At 40.7% G+C, this 14645-nt stretch overlaps 1 protein-coding gene across 2 annotated transcripts in view; it reads left to right on the forward strand.

The window, feature by feature from the left end:
* The first annotated feature begins 653 nt into the window (after window positions 1-653).
* The window catches only part of ZNF217 (zinc finger protein 217), a 28581-nt gene continuing 14589 nt past the window's right edge, over window positions 654-14645 (forward strand). The window contains exon 1 of one of the 2 annotated variants that reach the window (XM_057401686.1): window positions 654-814. The gene's annotated coding sequence lies outside the window, so the exon portion shown is untranslated. Of the gene's footprint in view, window positions 815-1037; window positions 1189-14645 lie in introns of those variants that run through there. The other variant, XM_057401688.1, reaches the window with a different exon arrangement.

A 14645-nucleotide genomic window follows, 5' to 3' on the forward strand; every position in this document is an offset into this window, starting at 1 on the left:
ACATGAATCCCTGGCCTTTTGGGCCCTGCCTGCAGCAAACAGCCCGGTGTCCATGTTGCTTCACCTCCCCACGAGGCAGCAGCCCCAATGTGGGGCCCACTTACTGAACTGCAGGCCCTTGGTCTCCTCAGGGCAGGCCAGCATCTCACCCACCAACGACCCACCAAAGGAACCCGATGGACAACACTTAGGACGTGCATCGCTTTTATTTACATTTACAAAGCACAGGGAAGGCCCCTGATGGCCCCTGCCGGGCGTACGCTTATGTCAGGCAATATAAGGCTTTATGTAACGGCCCTCGGCCGCGCTTTGTCATTCAGAGCGATGCCATCGCCGCGTCCCCCAGCATCACAACACACAAAGGCCGGCCGGGCCCCGACCCGCCGCTGTTACGGGGCCGCGCAACCGCCGCCGCTTCTCGAGCTTCCACCTGGCACGGCGGCGGCACAAAGGGCCCAGCCACTCGCGGTGGTGCCATCCCCACCGGCAGGCCCGACCCGGGCCACCACCGGCCGCGGTCCTTCACGCCAGTGCCGGGCCTCGCCGCCCACCCCGCGCATCACAGCCCGCCCGCCCCACCGGGGAGGAGGCGTGGCCTGCGTCAAGCGGGGGGGCGTGCCCTGCGCTGCGGGGCGTGGCCGAGCGGCGGGGCTGCCCCAGCAACAGCTGCCGCGGGAGCGGTTTACAAACAGTGCCCCGAGCGCCAGCGCCGCCGAGTCCGGGCTCCGGCGGCACCGCGGGCGGCCGCCCCCTCTCCCCTCCTCCCTCCGCCCCCACCTCAGGATGCCGGCCGGGGTAGGCGGCCCGGGCACAGGTGAGGGAGGGCTGGGGGTCAACTTCCAGGGGGCTCCGGCCCCTCTGTCCTCCTCCTGCTCCCCCCCCCCCCTCACAGCGGCACCTGAGGGAGGCGCAGCCCCTTCCCCTCGGGGCGGTCTCTGCCGTGAGGACCTGGTTGTGTGACCGAGCGCGGGGGGGTGGGAGGGCAGCTGTCTTCCGGGACATGTTGAGGGGATCTGGGGCATACACTCTCCCTTCCTTGTGAGGAAAAAGGGGGGGTGCTCAACGCCTCAGCCCCCCCCCCCCCCCCCCGAGCAAGCAGGGCCGCCCATCCCCGTGTTGTCCCGGCGCCTGGGAGGCTGGCGAGGCGCACTGACCGCCCCTGGGGAACAGGAGGAAGAGGAAGGGCAGGTGTGTGGGGGGGACGCGGGTCCCTGGGTGGGGGTAGGAAGGGCCGGGGAGGGGGGGCCAGGTGTGCGGCAGCCGGCCCAGCTCGGGCCGCGCCAGCCTCCGTCCCCCCCCCGCGTCCGAGCAGCAGGTAACGAGACCCCCTTCCTGGGCAGTGGGAGGTGGCGGGCGCGGAGGGAGAAACCCTCCCTCCTTCACTCCCAGCCCCAAAGTTCCCGCTGTCCTCGGGATCACGTCCCCTTCCCCGGCTCCCCCCGCACAAGTAGGTGTCTGAAACTTCCCTCCTGTACCTGGGTGTTTGCTTTTCAATACTCCCGGCGTCGAGCCTGGGTTTTGGGGGTGCTTTTCTGCCGGGTGGTGATGGGGTGGTGGGGGTGGAGCGGGAAGAGACTTATTTCTTTGTGAGTCAAAGATGTTCCTGGAAGAAGGATTTGTAGTAAGTGGCTCATGGGGCGGAGGAAGGGGGGCTTGTTAATGAAAAGTTTATTGATCCGTTTTGCCAGTTTTTGTTTCGTTTACCTTTGTCTTCTAAAGACTGAGCCCTTCCTGATAATTTCTTTGGCGTTGTGTTTTTTTTTTTTTTTTAAAGGGGAATAGGAAGTTTAGAAAATAAATAATTAAGTCTCAACTGACTTCTTAAGCAACAAAAGAGGTTGCCAAGCGAGGACAATCAAATTCTAGAATACCTAGAGATTGGATTTCATTCCTGTTCCGTGATACCCACTGGACTTTCTGTTTCGGGGGGGTGGGGTGGGGTGGGTTTTTGTTTGTTTGTTTCCCACACAGAAACCTGCAGCCAAAGTAAGATCTGTGTGTGCTCTAATGAGCCATCCCATAAAATGTGCTGTGTGACTCCCTGTAAGTATCTGAATTGGAGTGTAATAGTTTTGAAGTGGTGGTGAACAAAAATCTTTATGTTGGGTTATTGATCTGCTGATGAAAGGCGTTTGAATTTGAAAAGGGTTTAGTTTAGGGGTTTTGTGTGTTTAAATGTTTTTTTAGGTAACATTTTTTTTTTTCCATTTCTGAAATGACCTTGAGAGCTTTAAAACTACATCAGTTTCTACCAGTGGGTTTGAGGGGGAGGCAGTAGCAGAAGGATCTAGTGAAAATCGAAAATAGAAATGGGAACTGAAGTAGATGCAGTGAAATAATTTCTTATAGAAGTACGTGAAAAGGGAAGTTTTTGTAAGAATGTGTGAAAAAGAAGAGAGGGAAATAACACAGTTTCAGATGCAAGGAGAGAGAAGGAGCATATCATTCTTCACATTTTATTAGGCCCTGAAATGCAGGAGTGATATGATCTGGAAGACACAGAAATAAAACGCCTAACTACAAGTTGAATAGCAGGCATTGACTTGCTGACCAGTGCTTACATGGTTGGTGGGGGCTGTTTTTGCGTCTGCAAAGGTATCGGAGCACAGTGCTATGACAATGGCTTGCAAGCTTTAACGCCATTTTTTATTGCTCTTAGGAGCTCTTATTAACTGTAGGTTTGGGAATACGACTAATACTTTAATTTGTGATGTCCACACTAAGGTTTAAGCGTTTCCTTGGATAATATAAAAGGACAGTTTCAAATAAGTAGGATAAACTGCATTCTTTGGCAGAGGGAGAGGGAAGAGGGAAAGGGTGGAGGAGGTATTTTTTCTTCCCCTTTACTAGTTCTGTAACTGAGTCAATATTTTAAGATCTGTGGCAGGAATGTGGCTTTGTGATCACTAATCTTTCTGTAACATTTTTTTAATAAGCAGTATTGTAATTCTGCACAAAATATTTGGATTTTGTATCTCACAGCTCGTTCTTGAAATCAGCATGAGTTTTGGCTTTAAGTTTTTAGGTTGGTGAATATGAAAAACAAATAACTTTAGAAACATGGCTATTACAGTGATTATTGATTGGCTTGGCCTACAGCCAAGCAACTCTTCTGCGTACACCAGAGTTGCTGATTTAAATTCTACTGCTGCTGTTTTATATGTTAGCCTTTTTTAATCGTTAAACGGTATATGCAGCTATTTAAGAACAGTAGATCAGTTTTTTAGTTAAGGTTTTCAATTATGTCTTCATCGCTTTGGAGTTGGTTGAATGACTTGACATGAGATTAAGCACAACAAAAGAAAAGGCAGGGGAACAACAGCTGCCTTCCAGTACCAGAGCACTAGTATTCTGAGCAGTTAAGCGTTTTACCTTTTAGTATTACGTGGTGTCAGGTTTAAATGTTCATCTTTATGTTCGTCTTTATAAGAACCTTAGACATTCTGATAAAACATCAGACACTCAAATCCTGGATATTCGTGTTTGGGGGTTGTTTGTCTCTTGCATTTTTGAGAAAATTATCTGAAGATCTGATACTGAGGGGTGAATTGATCTCATTAACTTTTAAGACAAAAGTAGCAAACAGTCACCACTAGTTTGTACTTGTTTAGTTACTGTGTGGCAAGAACTTTAAGGTGTGTCCTTAATGGCAACTGACGATTCTTGCTGCGAAGCCTTGTTTATTTTAGGTAGATACTTTATACAGAATTTCCAGTGGGACAAATTAGTACACTGACTGCACTTATTCTTTCTGAAGACTGGCTGTAAGCATAAGAGAATAATTTTGCCATGCTGCAATCAGTATATATTTTAAAATTGAAGCCATTAAGTTTTGCTGTGTATTTTGAGGCTTTTCCTACTTCCTTTGTTTAAACATTCTTAAACAGTGCATATCATATATGAGCTTAAAGCATTCATGTGGCAGTATTGGGGCCAAATTTAAATTTAAAATTAATACCTACGTCCTTGTTGATCAAAATAGAAAAAAAAAACATTTCTTTAAATAAGTGGATGTTTTCTGGTTTTGAATGTGGTAAGAAGGCTATATTTGTATCTTGTAAACAAAGTTTCATATTAAGTCGTCTTTAGAGAATGGCTTCCAGGCTTTGGATTAGAGGAGAGGATTTTTTTAATCTTTTTTCTCTTAATTTTAACTGAATAATTTTTTTGTTTGTTTGTTTTGCTTTGTTTTGGAAGGAGTGGGACAGCAAGATTTAGGGTAAGAGCTAGAAAGAGGAAGATAATAAAATTTAGCACCTTTTATCAGACTGTCTTACACAAAGGTTTTTGGTTTCCCCTTTCATTAGTTCACACTCAAAAAATTCCTTTTTGAGCACTTATTGCTAATCTTCAGTATCTGTCTTTCCCTTACTACAGTATTTTAATGTAGAGCCTTGTTTAATATAATATTTTATATGAACAAAGTTCTAAATTATTACTGTGATCAGGGGGAAATTATTTTAAAAGGGAACTGTAGATTTCACTTAGACTTTCCAAACGCTCATTACAAGAAATTTAGTTACAAAAATCTGAGAGTTTGTAATTAAGAAATTCAGGGGAAATGTTAAGCACATTTTAACTTCCCTTTGTTCTTTGGGACTTTTTGTTGTCCCAACTCTTTCTAACCAGAATCTTGATTTGGAATTCATTGTCCTAGTAAAAGATTCGATGCACTGTATATGTAAATACACTACCTCTTTCCTGTGTTATGAAATGCTGTGACTACCGCTGGCATATGGAAAGAACAGTCCCCCCCCTTCCCTAAGGTGGAATGGGCTAAGCTTTCTTTTCTTTGCAAGAAGCTGAAAGAAGAGTTTGACCTTTGAACTCACCCTCACACTTCCACACTGCTTTCAGGATGATTAAATAACCAAGGATATTTGCCTGTGTCTTACACTTATTTATCTCTCTTCAAATGTTTTAATACTTAACTGTTGAGGTATTGTCTTTAAATATAGCAAGACAGTACATTTCAGTTACAGCAGGGCTGCCATTTGCCAGCTCAGCCCTCTTATTTTTGAGACTCTTGATTTAGAACATCAGCGTTCCAATCAGATACTCTTTCCACATCTCATAACTACATTAATTTCAAACTACTGTTTATTTTTAATGGACTTTGAGTCTCTTCTGATGACTCTTGAACCCCTTTTTTCAAGGTGACTTTAGGAACAAAAAGTTTTTCTTTCTGGTGCATTAATACTGTCAGGGGATTCTGCTGACTACTGTATGCATGCTTTTAGAGAGATGTGACTCATACCACAGGAGATTTGCAACTGAATACAAAAGTAAGGAAAAGGATATGACCAAGCTACGTAAGATTCTCAATGCCCCTTGTATTTTAGGATAAAAAAACCAAATGCACTTTTCCAGCCTAAACTTACCTACGTTTTTGTGCACCTCCAAACAAAAAGCTATTCTCAAAAAGATTTGCTTTTAGAAATCAGCTTACTTCAGTGAAATTCCTAAATAATCTTGTTTTGTTGCTGATAAAAACTATTTTATGCCAATCCTGGGTGTATGTCATTGAGGGGAAAAAAAATTAAAACTTCTACTGTTATAATCATATGACTTTGGTCAGAGCATAGTTTATAGCTTATCATAAATCTAGCTCTTTTGATTCTTCCTCTTTAATTCTTTTGAAGGGGGGCTGTGAGTGAAATGCTATGATAAGAACAGGCTTTCAATTTCAAAGTAAATCAATCTAAATTCTGGGGGCAAAGAGTTACAAATCAGAGATATAGGTGACAGACATATTTCAAAATACAGTCTTTGAGTTCATGGCAGAAGATGGAATTGCTTATCAGACTGCCTCGACAATTTCAAAAGAAAGCACAAGAGGAAATGTGGTTAGAATATGCAGGAAAAACTATGTAGATCAGTGTGACTTAAAGATTTGAGCAGAAACCCATCCAAGTGAATAATTGACTGGATAGTGCTTTTCTATGTGCTAAAGATTTTATGCAACTAAAAGTATCAAAGTCTGAGTTTGTTTATGCGCAATGGGTACACTTGCATTTTTCAGTGTAATAAAGCAAGTGCAGTTTACCTCTGACATAAACTACATGAGGGAAATTAAAGGCCTTTGTATTTTGCTTACACTTTATCATGATAATTGAGAACTGGTTAGGAGAAATCCTTGGGGTTAGGTCAGCCTCTCTTTCTTTTGGTACACAGATAGGAAGAAGCAAATTATACATACTACAAAGACTGCAATGCTTAAATATTAAGGCAAATGGATGTAAAGGTGATCCAGAGAAGCTGCAGTTTCTGTTTATCTTTATTCTTTATTTCTAGCCTTTTTTATTACATTATTAAAGTTTATATATGAAACTGCCTGTTTGATGAAAGATCAGTTTCTTGTGGATGCAAATTGTCCTTTTGAGGGTATTCGGCACTGTGAAGCCTGGTATGTTGGACTACACCATTGCATACATCCCTTCAGTCCACTAGTCTGAGGTAATGTAATGCTAGGCAATTAAAAAAGTTTACTCTCCATCAGTCTACGTGGGTCTCTGGAAGATCTCCCACCTGCATGGAGGAGAGGAGGCAGCTATTTGAAGTGTCTATTTCTAGCACTTTTCTATTTTAGTATCTTCAGATGCTAGTCCAGAGGATGACTTAAATAAGAGTAAATGTCTTACCCCTGGACTGTACTTTTTTCTATCTTTCAAGACTGATTTTTGCAAATACAGGACTGTGGATATGTTTGAAAGTGACAGCTTCAAAGTGGTCTGCTGAGGAGAGAAATGGGAAGTTGCTGCTTTTTCTTCACAGGGGTTTGAGCTGTGTTGGTTGAATGTTAGATTCAGAGTTGAAATCGGGTGAGAGCACTAGGGAAGATTAATGACCCTAACAAAATGAACTCTTTGGAAGCAACTACTTCTCTCAAATTCAGAAGCAGTAAACCAATCTCTTTTCCTGTTATTTAACCTATGCTGCCCAAAGGGATGCAACTTGCCTGTAATTGCTATGGAGGAACTCCTGGATCTTGAGTAATAAGGAATTAAGTCTAATTTGGTAAACTCGGAATTTACCACTTCTTTGTAGTTGTGGCTGCTTGAGAGACCTAACATCCTTCTGTGGAGAAGTAAAAAAAAAAGTCAATTTTCCTTTTAACGTCTCTGAAAATATCATCTTTCAAATGAAATCCAAGGCTAAACATAAGGCAGTCTATGTAAGGTGAGAGACTGACTCAACAGTAAAAATGTATCACTCCACCAAGAGAGTCTTTACCTGCTGTGGGGAGAACAATAAACTGTTTTGTAAGGTAAGGGGTCATTGCCAGTTTAAGTACATGTAACTTCTTGATTAAATGAAGTTGCATCATCTTATAGCAGTGGAGGAATGTGTCCCAGACTTATGTAAAATAGGATCACTCTTGTGTCTTTCAGCCTTTCTACAACAGGTATTGGCCACTTCATGTTGTCTAAAGGACACTTTGGCTTTGTGGTTCCTGAGAAATTCTCTCTTAATCAGATGAAAAAGGGGAAAAAAGTCTGGCTGTTAGGGCAGTCCTTGTGAACTTTAGAAGTCAATACTTTTTTGTGACACTTCCTCCTTTAATGCCAAGAATTAGTCTCTTTTATATTTGCTTTTGCTCAGCGGAGGAAAAACATGTGCAAAATGATGCAAGCTTATATGTTCCCTGCTTTAAAAAGGAATAATTACATCTTTTGATAGAAGAGGCATTCAGTTCACTGAGGAGACACATTCAGCTCATCCATCCTCTGCCAAAACACTGTTAGACATATAGCCTCAAAGAAAAAGGGACTCCACAGGAAAACCTTTTTTAAAGAAAGGATATCCTTTGTTTCTATTAGTATAGATGTCTGAAATGGGGGGAAGGAGTATTCCTAATATTGTTCATTATTAACTACTAGTTATTTTCCACTTGGTGATTAAAATCCTGTTTGCTAGACTTCAGGAGGAAAATTACTTGCATTTATGTCTGCATTATCTGACTACAAAAGAGCTTTGAAGAAAATCTAAAGTGTTTGTGGAGAAATGCCTGGATAAATAGCATTCTGGTTTTCTGCAGTATATGTCTCTGTTTCTTCAGTTCTGTTTTTATGAGTTGTCTTAGTATCGTTACACTGGAAAGCTCTCTAGTGTTGTTAGAAGGGACTGTAACTGAGAAAAACAGTAGCTTCTCTCTTACAGAGTATAAAATGATAAGCCATGAAAACCTCTCTCAAGAGTTTAAGTTTAGGGTAACTTTGAAAACTTCAAGCCTGAAGGATGGAGAATAACAAAGGGACATAAGTTTGCAGATTTAGGGAGTAGAAATTCCAGTTTAGGATCATCTTTTTATGTTCTCTTTTCAACCTGAACATCTTCATTTTGATCTTTCCTGCAACTGAAAGAAACAACTGTCTTCCTCTCCTTCCTCCCCCTAAATCTCCATTTCCTTAAAGAAGTACTCATATTAGTTCTATATCAGACTGAACTGTTAAACTCTTTATTTAAAGGTAGAACACTTGTATAAAAACCGATGTGTGGATGAGAAACAATGTTAGGTGTACTCATGTGCTCCTCTATTAACAAAGAAATATACTGGGAAATTGTGTTAAAATTATCTGCTGTTAAAAGATAGAAGGGAGTAGCTCTTGCCTTCCCTAGAAAGCAATAGAACGCACCGTAATGAAGAGTAAGTTATTAACTCGTGTAGTGTTATGAAGAAAAGCTGACTCTTCTGCTATTCTGCAACATAATGTTTTATTTGTGCTGACTTTTACAGCTTTCCAGTGTTTTAACTTAACTCATAGGCAGATGGATAGCTGTATTCCTTCAGAAATGAGGTTGCAGTCTATGTAGCAAATGGTGTCATCTTCCGTAGCTTTAGGGACTATCCCTCTGTCAAATTGAGGTAGAAAAGACATTTCTGTCTAATAAAGAAAAACACTTGATTGCATGAGGTGTGGGACATGTATGCATTTCTTCTTAAATTGAGAAAGGAAGTTATGTGGTTTTCATAAAACCCCTATAACCTGTGGAGACAAACTTGAAATTCTATGCTGTGGATGTTTGGAAATCTGACTAATGTTTTGGAGTAACTGGCAAATTAGAACCTCACAATAACACTTTGCTTCTCTTTCTGACTAAACATAGGAGTCTACAAAGACCCCCAGCGCACCAGTAGTGCTCATATAGTGGAGCTATTGTCACTGATGGGTTCCACACAACCTAGGGCACTGTAGGTACTCTTTTGAAAGTGTGGAGCTCTTAAGTATTGTTAAAAACTACTTAGGGGTGTGATTTCTGCTTAATATCCTGTGTATGTATCAGGTGTGGTGCAACTGGCTTAACTTCATGCAATGATACATATGTATGAAAAAAAAAAAGCTCTAAATAAACTAAATTCAGCCTTGGCTCAGGCTTTTTTTTTTTTAGGGTTTGAAGTTGTGTTTATTTATGCATACTCTGTCTATGGTCACCATTACACCTAAATATGGGTGTGCCCAGGCAAAATGGATAATATATGGTCGTTTTTATTTGTGATCTCAATGAGGAAAAAGTGACGTTAACTGGTTCACTTTACTTATGTTCATTAGATAGAACTATAGCAACTGTTCTGAAAAAGCAAAACTTTTAGATTGAACTAAGAAAAGATGTTTAAATAATTTGTGGTTTCCAAGAAGCAATCAGTGGTATAAAATCTATCTCATTAGTAATGCCAAAGAGCAGCAACCTGTTCTGAGGTATAAACATACTAACAGAAAAAGAATGTTTCATGTAAAAGTACTCTTAATATCCTGAAAGCTCTTGAAACATGAGGAAAACTGAAAGGTATTTTGTTTTTTTCTAAAGTGGAATTGAGAGTTACATGAAAGTTTCTCAAGTCAAACAGATACAGTAGAAATGAAGATAGTTAATCTGCAGCAGCTGGTGCTCTGGTGGGGTTTGGAGTGTGAGTTTCTTGTTCTTTCCTGGCACTGGATTATGTAGGACTTGGAACCTTGTGGAATCGTAGTAGGATAGTGAAAGAAACTCTGGTCATCTGTTAAACAGCAATAGCTTTGCTACTGGCCTTGAATTTAAGGATCTGTTAACAACTCTCAGGTCTGAGTCCGTATCTCCTAGCATACAGACAAGTAACTGTCATGTACTTGGCTGTAACTCTTCTAGTTTTCTCACTTCTGTTTCTAAGGAAATGTTGCGGCAACTAGGTTAACTTCTGTAATTGTTCCTGCTTGCTATTTACAGTTTAACAATAGTTTTGCTAGCACAGAATTAGCAAGATATAGTTGTATTTCCTGATTACTAGCTCCACAGCTTCTATTCCCAGTGCTTTGCAGTGTTTAAAATGGGAAATTCAGTTGTTAGACTTAGCTATTCTTTGAAAGGTGTCTAGAGTTTTTTATTACGTATTCATGGAAATTTTGAAATGCAGGAAGTAGAAATGCAGTCAAATTACTACTGATAGGTCATTTCCCAAAGAAATCTTTGAGTCTGTAATATGTTGTCTTTGGTTGTGTAATTTAATAAAAAGAAATTAAACTTCTCTACAGGCATTTAATTAAATTTTTCTCAATTTTAATAGTCCATTTACATGCAGCAGCTTTTTGGTGTGGTTCTTAGGTTGTGTGGCAAGTGCAACGAAAACAAGATGTTCTCATCTGTCCAGTTCAATCTTTAGTTGTATGTATTTTGTGTCGTTTATAAATACAGTGCGTATCACTGCAAACCTATTGAAATATTTGACTGAAGGCCTTATAGCCAAATATGACTCAGGTGTGAACTAAAGTTTGATAATGCTTAGGCTCTGGATTGTTGGAAGAATAAAGTACAATAGGTGGCATCCTGCAGTTGAAATGACTTTACCCCACCTGTGGATGGACCACTCCAGTAAGTGTCCAGATATGCTGAGCAGGACAAGGTTCCTCCTGCCCTGCTCATTCACTGCAAGGCAGTTGCAGCAATCAAGGGAACATGTGGGCCCTGGACTCTGGTGTGAGATGCATGTTGACATTTACAGATGAATAGGGGAGTCAGAAGTCAAGATTTCTTGACTCACTTTATTGTGAAGAGGGATAGTAATTCTTTATTTTCAGCCTTGAGTTAATCTGTAGTAAATTTATCACTTTTCAGCTGTTGGAAGGAAGGCTTTCCTGTTTTGTTCTGTTCCTTTACTCAGTATCTCTGATACTGGTGTGTCATGTCTGTTCTTTTGTCTTCTGAGAGTGAAAGACAACAGAAGAAACATGGGGTACTGTATTATTTTTTGTTGAGCTAATACAGACCTTCAGCCGCAAATCGTTACAGTGCTTGTCAAAACTGCAGGTCGTCTACTTTCTGAGGGAAGCAATAGTACAGAATTAAGGCAACACTTGTCAGTTTAGCTGCTGCCTACAGGGTTTTGAATAACAGGAATGTAATTAATCAGCATTTTTGGTCCTCAAATACAAGGCATAATATCTTCACTAGGAAGAAGGGTTTTGTTAATAATGGATAAAATCCTGGAGTAGATATTTGGCTTGTAGTTTCAGCATGTGTTACCTTGAGAGAGTGAGTAAAAAGTAAACAGTGTAAAATTTTACGTATGTAAAAGTATGTATTAGACATATATAAAAGCCATATTTCTAATCAGAGTGAAGTGTGTAACCACCAGATATAAAAACAAGACCAGAGCTTTCTAGCTCACCTTCTTGCTCTAGTAGTGTTATCCTTTCCCTTCTCAGTTTAAATACAATTCTGTCTCTTTGTATCTGTGTCTTTATTCAGAACTGCTGCCTGCCGGACTTTTTTTCAGTCTGTAGGTACTATCTCCTGTATATGATGGTATATCTAAGAACAGTAATTGCCTGAGCTGCAAATAGGCATTTCACAGTCTTAAAACAGGAATATCTTGCTCTGCTTTGCAATGCTGCCTAGAGGATGAGCTGTGGCCAGTTCTTCAGAAGTGTTCAGAACCTCCTATTAAAACCAATGAAAGCTTGAAAAGCATTCAGCAGCTAACGCAGGTTGATGGTGTGTTAAGTGCTTTGAAGAGCCATGGAAAAAGCCTCCAAAGGGCTTGCTCAAACCTATTGATACCCAATGAAATTTGGATCTAAACTCCTGTTAAAATCATCTCATGGGCCATGTGTTAAAGTTCTATGCTCTGTATTTATATGTGCTTTTGTGGGGACAGGTTTAGGTTTTTGGACAGCTGAGATGAGATTGCAACAGATCTCTTCTCAAAGGGCTTACCAGAGAAAACTTTATTGATTCATTGAGGTGGATTTTTTGTAGATCAGTGACCAGACTGGGGCCTTCCCTAGATGTGACCAAGTCTGTCCTTTAAATCCTAATAAGTCTCTTAAGCATGTGGTTTTTACAAACATATCATCCTAGGTTAGACTTGAGTAGAACTGTGTGTGGTGGTCCATGTTACAAGGATGTCTCTTCTACCCTCATCCCAGAATTCCGTGGAGAATAGGGGATTGAGTGTGAATTTCTGCTGTGTGTCATCTGTTTTCTCTTTAAAGTGACTTAGTTCTTGTTGCTTTATTGTGTGTGTGTTGTAATGGGGCAAAGTGGGGAGCGTCATAAGGCATAATCAGCTTTTTCTCTATTTGCAAACACAAGGAAATAATTGATGCCGTATCTCAGCAATTCAGTACGTGGGACTTTAAGCACTGGTGTTTGGCTCTGGCTTCATACCCCAGCAATGCCTCTGGCCTTTTTGTAGGATGATTCTTGTATCTATTACAGCAGAGCACTTACCTGTGGCTCTGAAAGTAAATGCATTAAACTCTCAAGTTTCTTTATTTTTTGTTTTTCTTAATCTTGTCTGGATATTCATTGTAAGTATTCAGGAGTCTTTCAAAGTTGATGTTCATTCCTTGTTTGCAAATAAATTATTTTCAGGCAGATAGTCACTGCATATGCACATAAGCTTTGCTGCAGCATGTTATCCTGTTGTGTAAAAAAATACCTCTTAAAATGACAGTAGAAATAGAACAAAACGGCAAGTTGAAACACGAAGTGAAACATGTTAACCAGCACCCTTTGATATGTTTTTCCTTATGTTTTGCAAAAGGGAAAGCTGTTTGAATACTTCAGCTTCAAAATTTTGTTATAGCTCCTTCACCTGGCTATGGTGGGTGAGTGAAAGCCAGAAAGTCAAAACTGAATAGGGAAGGTAGAAAGGCAAAAGCAAAGGCTGCAGTAGAAGCAATTCAGAAGAGTCGCATCATGGACTGAACCTGCCTATTACAAAAGACTTTGAGTCATTATGCAGAGAGGAAGTGTTAATCATGGCACTGATAGAACTGAAACTGGGGATAAAGGGCGTAGTTGGAAAAGAGACTTTGGCTGCAGAAAGTCCAGGTTCTGTCGGCATCAACCTGTCAGACAGTGGCTTGTTCCCTCTTACCCTCTGTAGACTACACCCCAGGATCCCTCCATTCATGTTGAACTTGGCATGAGTCTTTGGCCCAGGCCTGAAACAACCCGGGTTTAAAAAAAGCTAGAAGCTTCATGGTATTAGATCTGATCATTGTCTGGACCTGGATTAGGGGACTGGATGATGAAGACACTAAGTTCTGGAGATATGGGGGGGGAGGAAGACAAGCATGTGGAAGCAATTTTATGCTATATTGGCATTCTGGGGGGTTGGGTGTTTGTTTAGTTGTGTGGGGTTTTGGATTTTATCCTCTGGTTGGTTTTTTTTTGTGTTTGTTTTTGTTTTTTTTTTTTTAAACACATCTTCACTGGGCTCCAGGGTCATCTTGCATGCATGATGGTGGAAAAGAAGCTGCTAACTTTTGAAATGAAGACTGAAGAGTATTCTCATAGCAAGGCTGTAGTGTAGGGAGTGTTTGAAATGTTGAATCTATGACTCCTAGCAATGTGGTGTTATGTTTCCTTTCCCAGGTGGTTATCTTGCCTGGGCTTGACTGTTCTGTGGTAGGTAAAGGTATCCAATAAAGTTGAAGGCATTGTATCAAAGTTTGGGTCTATAAATGGTTGCCTTTTCACTTCAGCTGAGTAAAGCTCCTGTCCCATGGCTGTTGGACACATTGGTTCTGCTGGCAGGTGGCCTTACAGGCATGTTGTCTGCAAACATGTTTGGGACACTGAACTGTATAAACTTTTCAAGTTCCCATGGCTGATTTCTACTGAACATTTGAAGATTTCATGGCTTAAGACCACCTTTTTCTGTCCAACAAGCACTGCTTGATCAGAAAAGGAGAAAGGTAATCTCAGCTGCGCATCTTACTCGCTACAGTTACTTGTCATGGAAATCTGTAGCCTACACTATTAGAGTTGAGCTGTTACTCTTTCTTTGCCTGAAATGAAGCAAAATGTTTCTATTTTTCTCTAAATAAAGCAAGGCTGAGGTGGAAGTTGAACTGAATTTTAAAACCTGACTTTGCCTGTATTCTTGTCTTCTGCTATAAGAGCTGTAGAGCATATTGTGTTTTCAGGAATATTAAGTAATGAGAATCACTGGCTAGCTGTCTCTTTATGAAATAATTTGTAAAAGTTTGAGTCAGATTTTGAATGCATTCTTTTCATTTGATATCCTTTTATTTGGAAATATGCCTTATCTCAGAATTATTCCTCTTCAGTTTATAATGGTTTTATATTAATTTGGTAGGCTTTTACTTTATCCAAAAATTTGATCAAGAGGAGTCCTGAACTCTATGATGATATAATTT

Source organism: Pezoporus wallicus, unplaced genomic scaffold (assembly GCF_028554395.1).
Source record: "Pezoporus wallicus isolate ANWC-B61680 ecotype Strahan unplaced genomic scaffold, APGP_CSIRO_Pwel_v1 contig_9238, whole genome shotgun sequence".
Taxonomy (NCBI): domain Eukaryota; kingdom Metazoa; phylum Chordata; class Aves; order Psittaciformes; family Psittacidae; genus Pezoporus; species Pezoporus wallicus.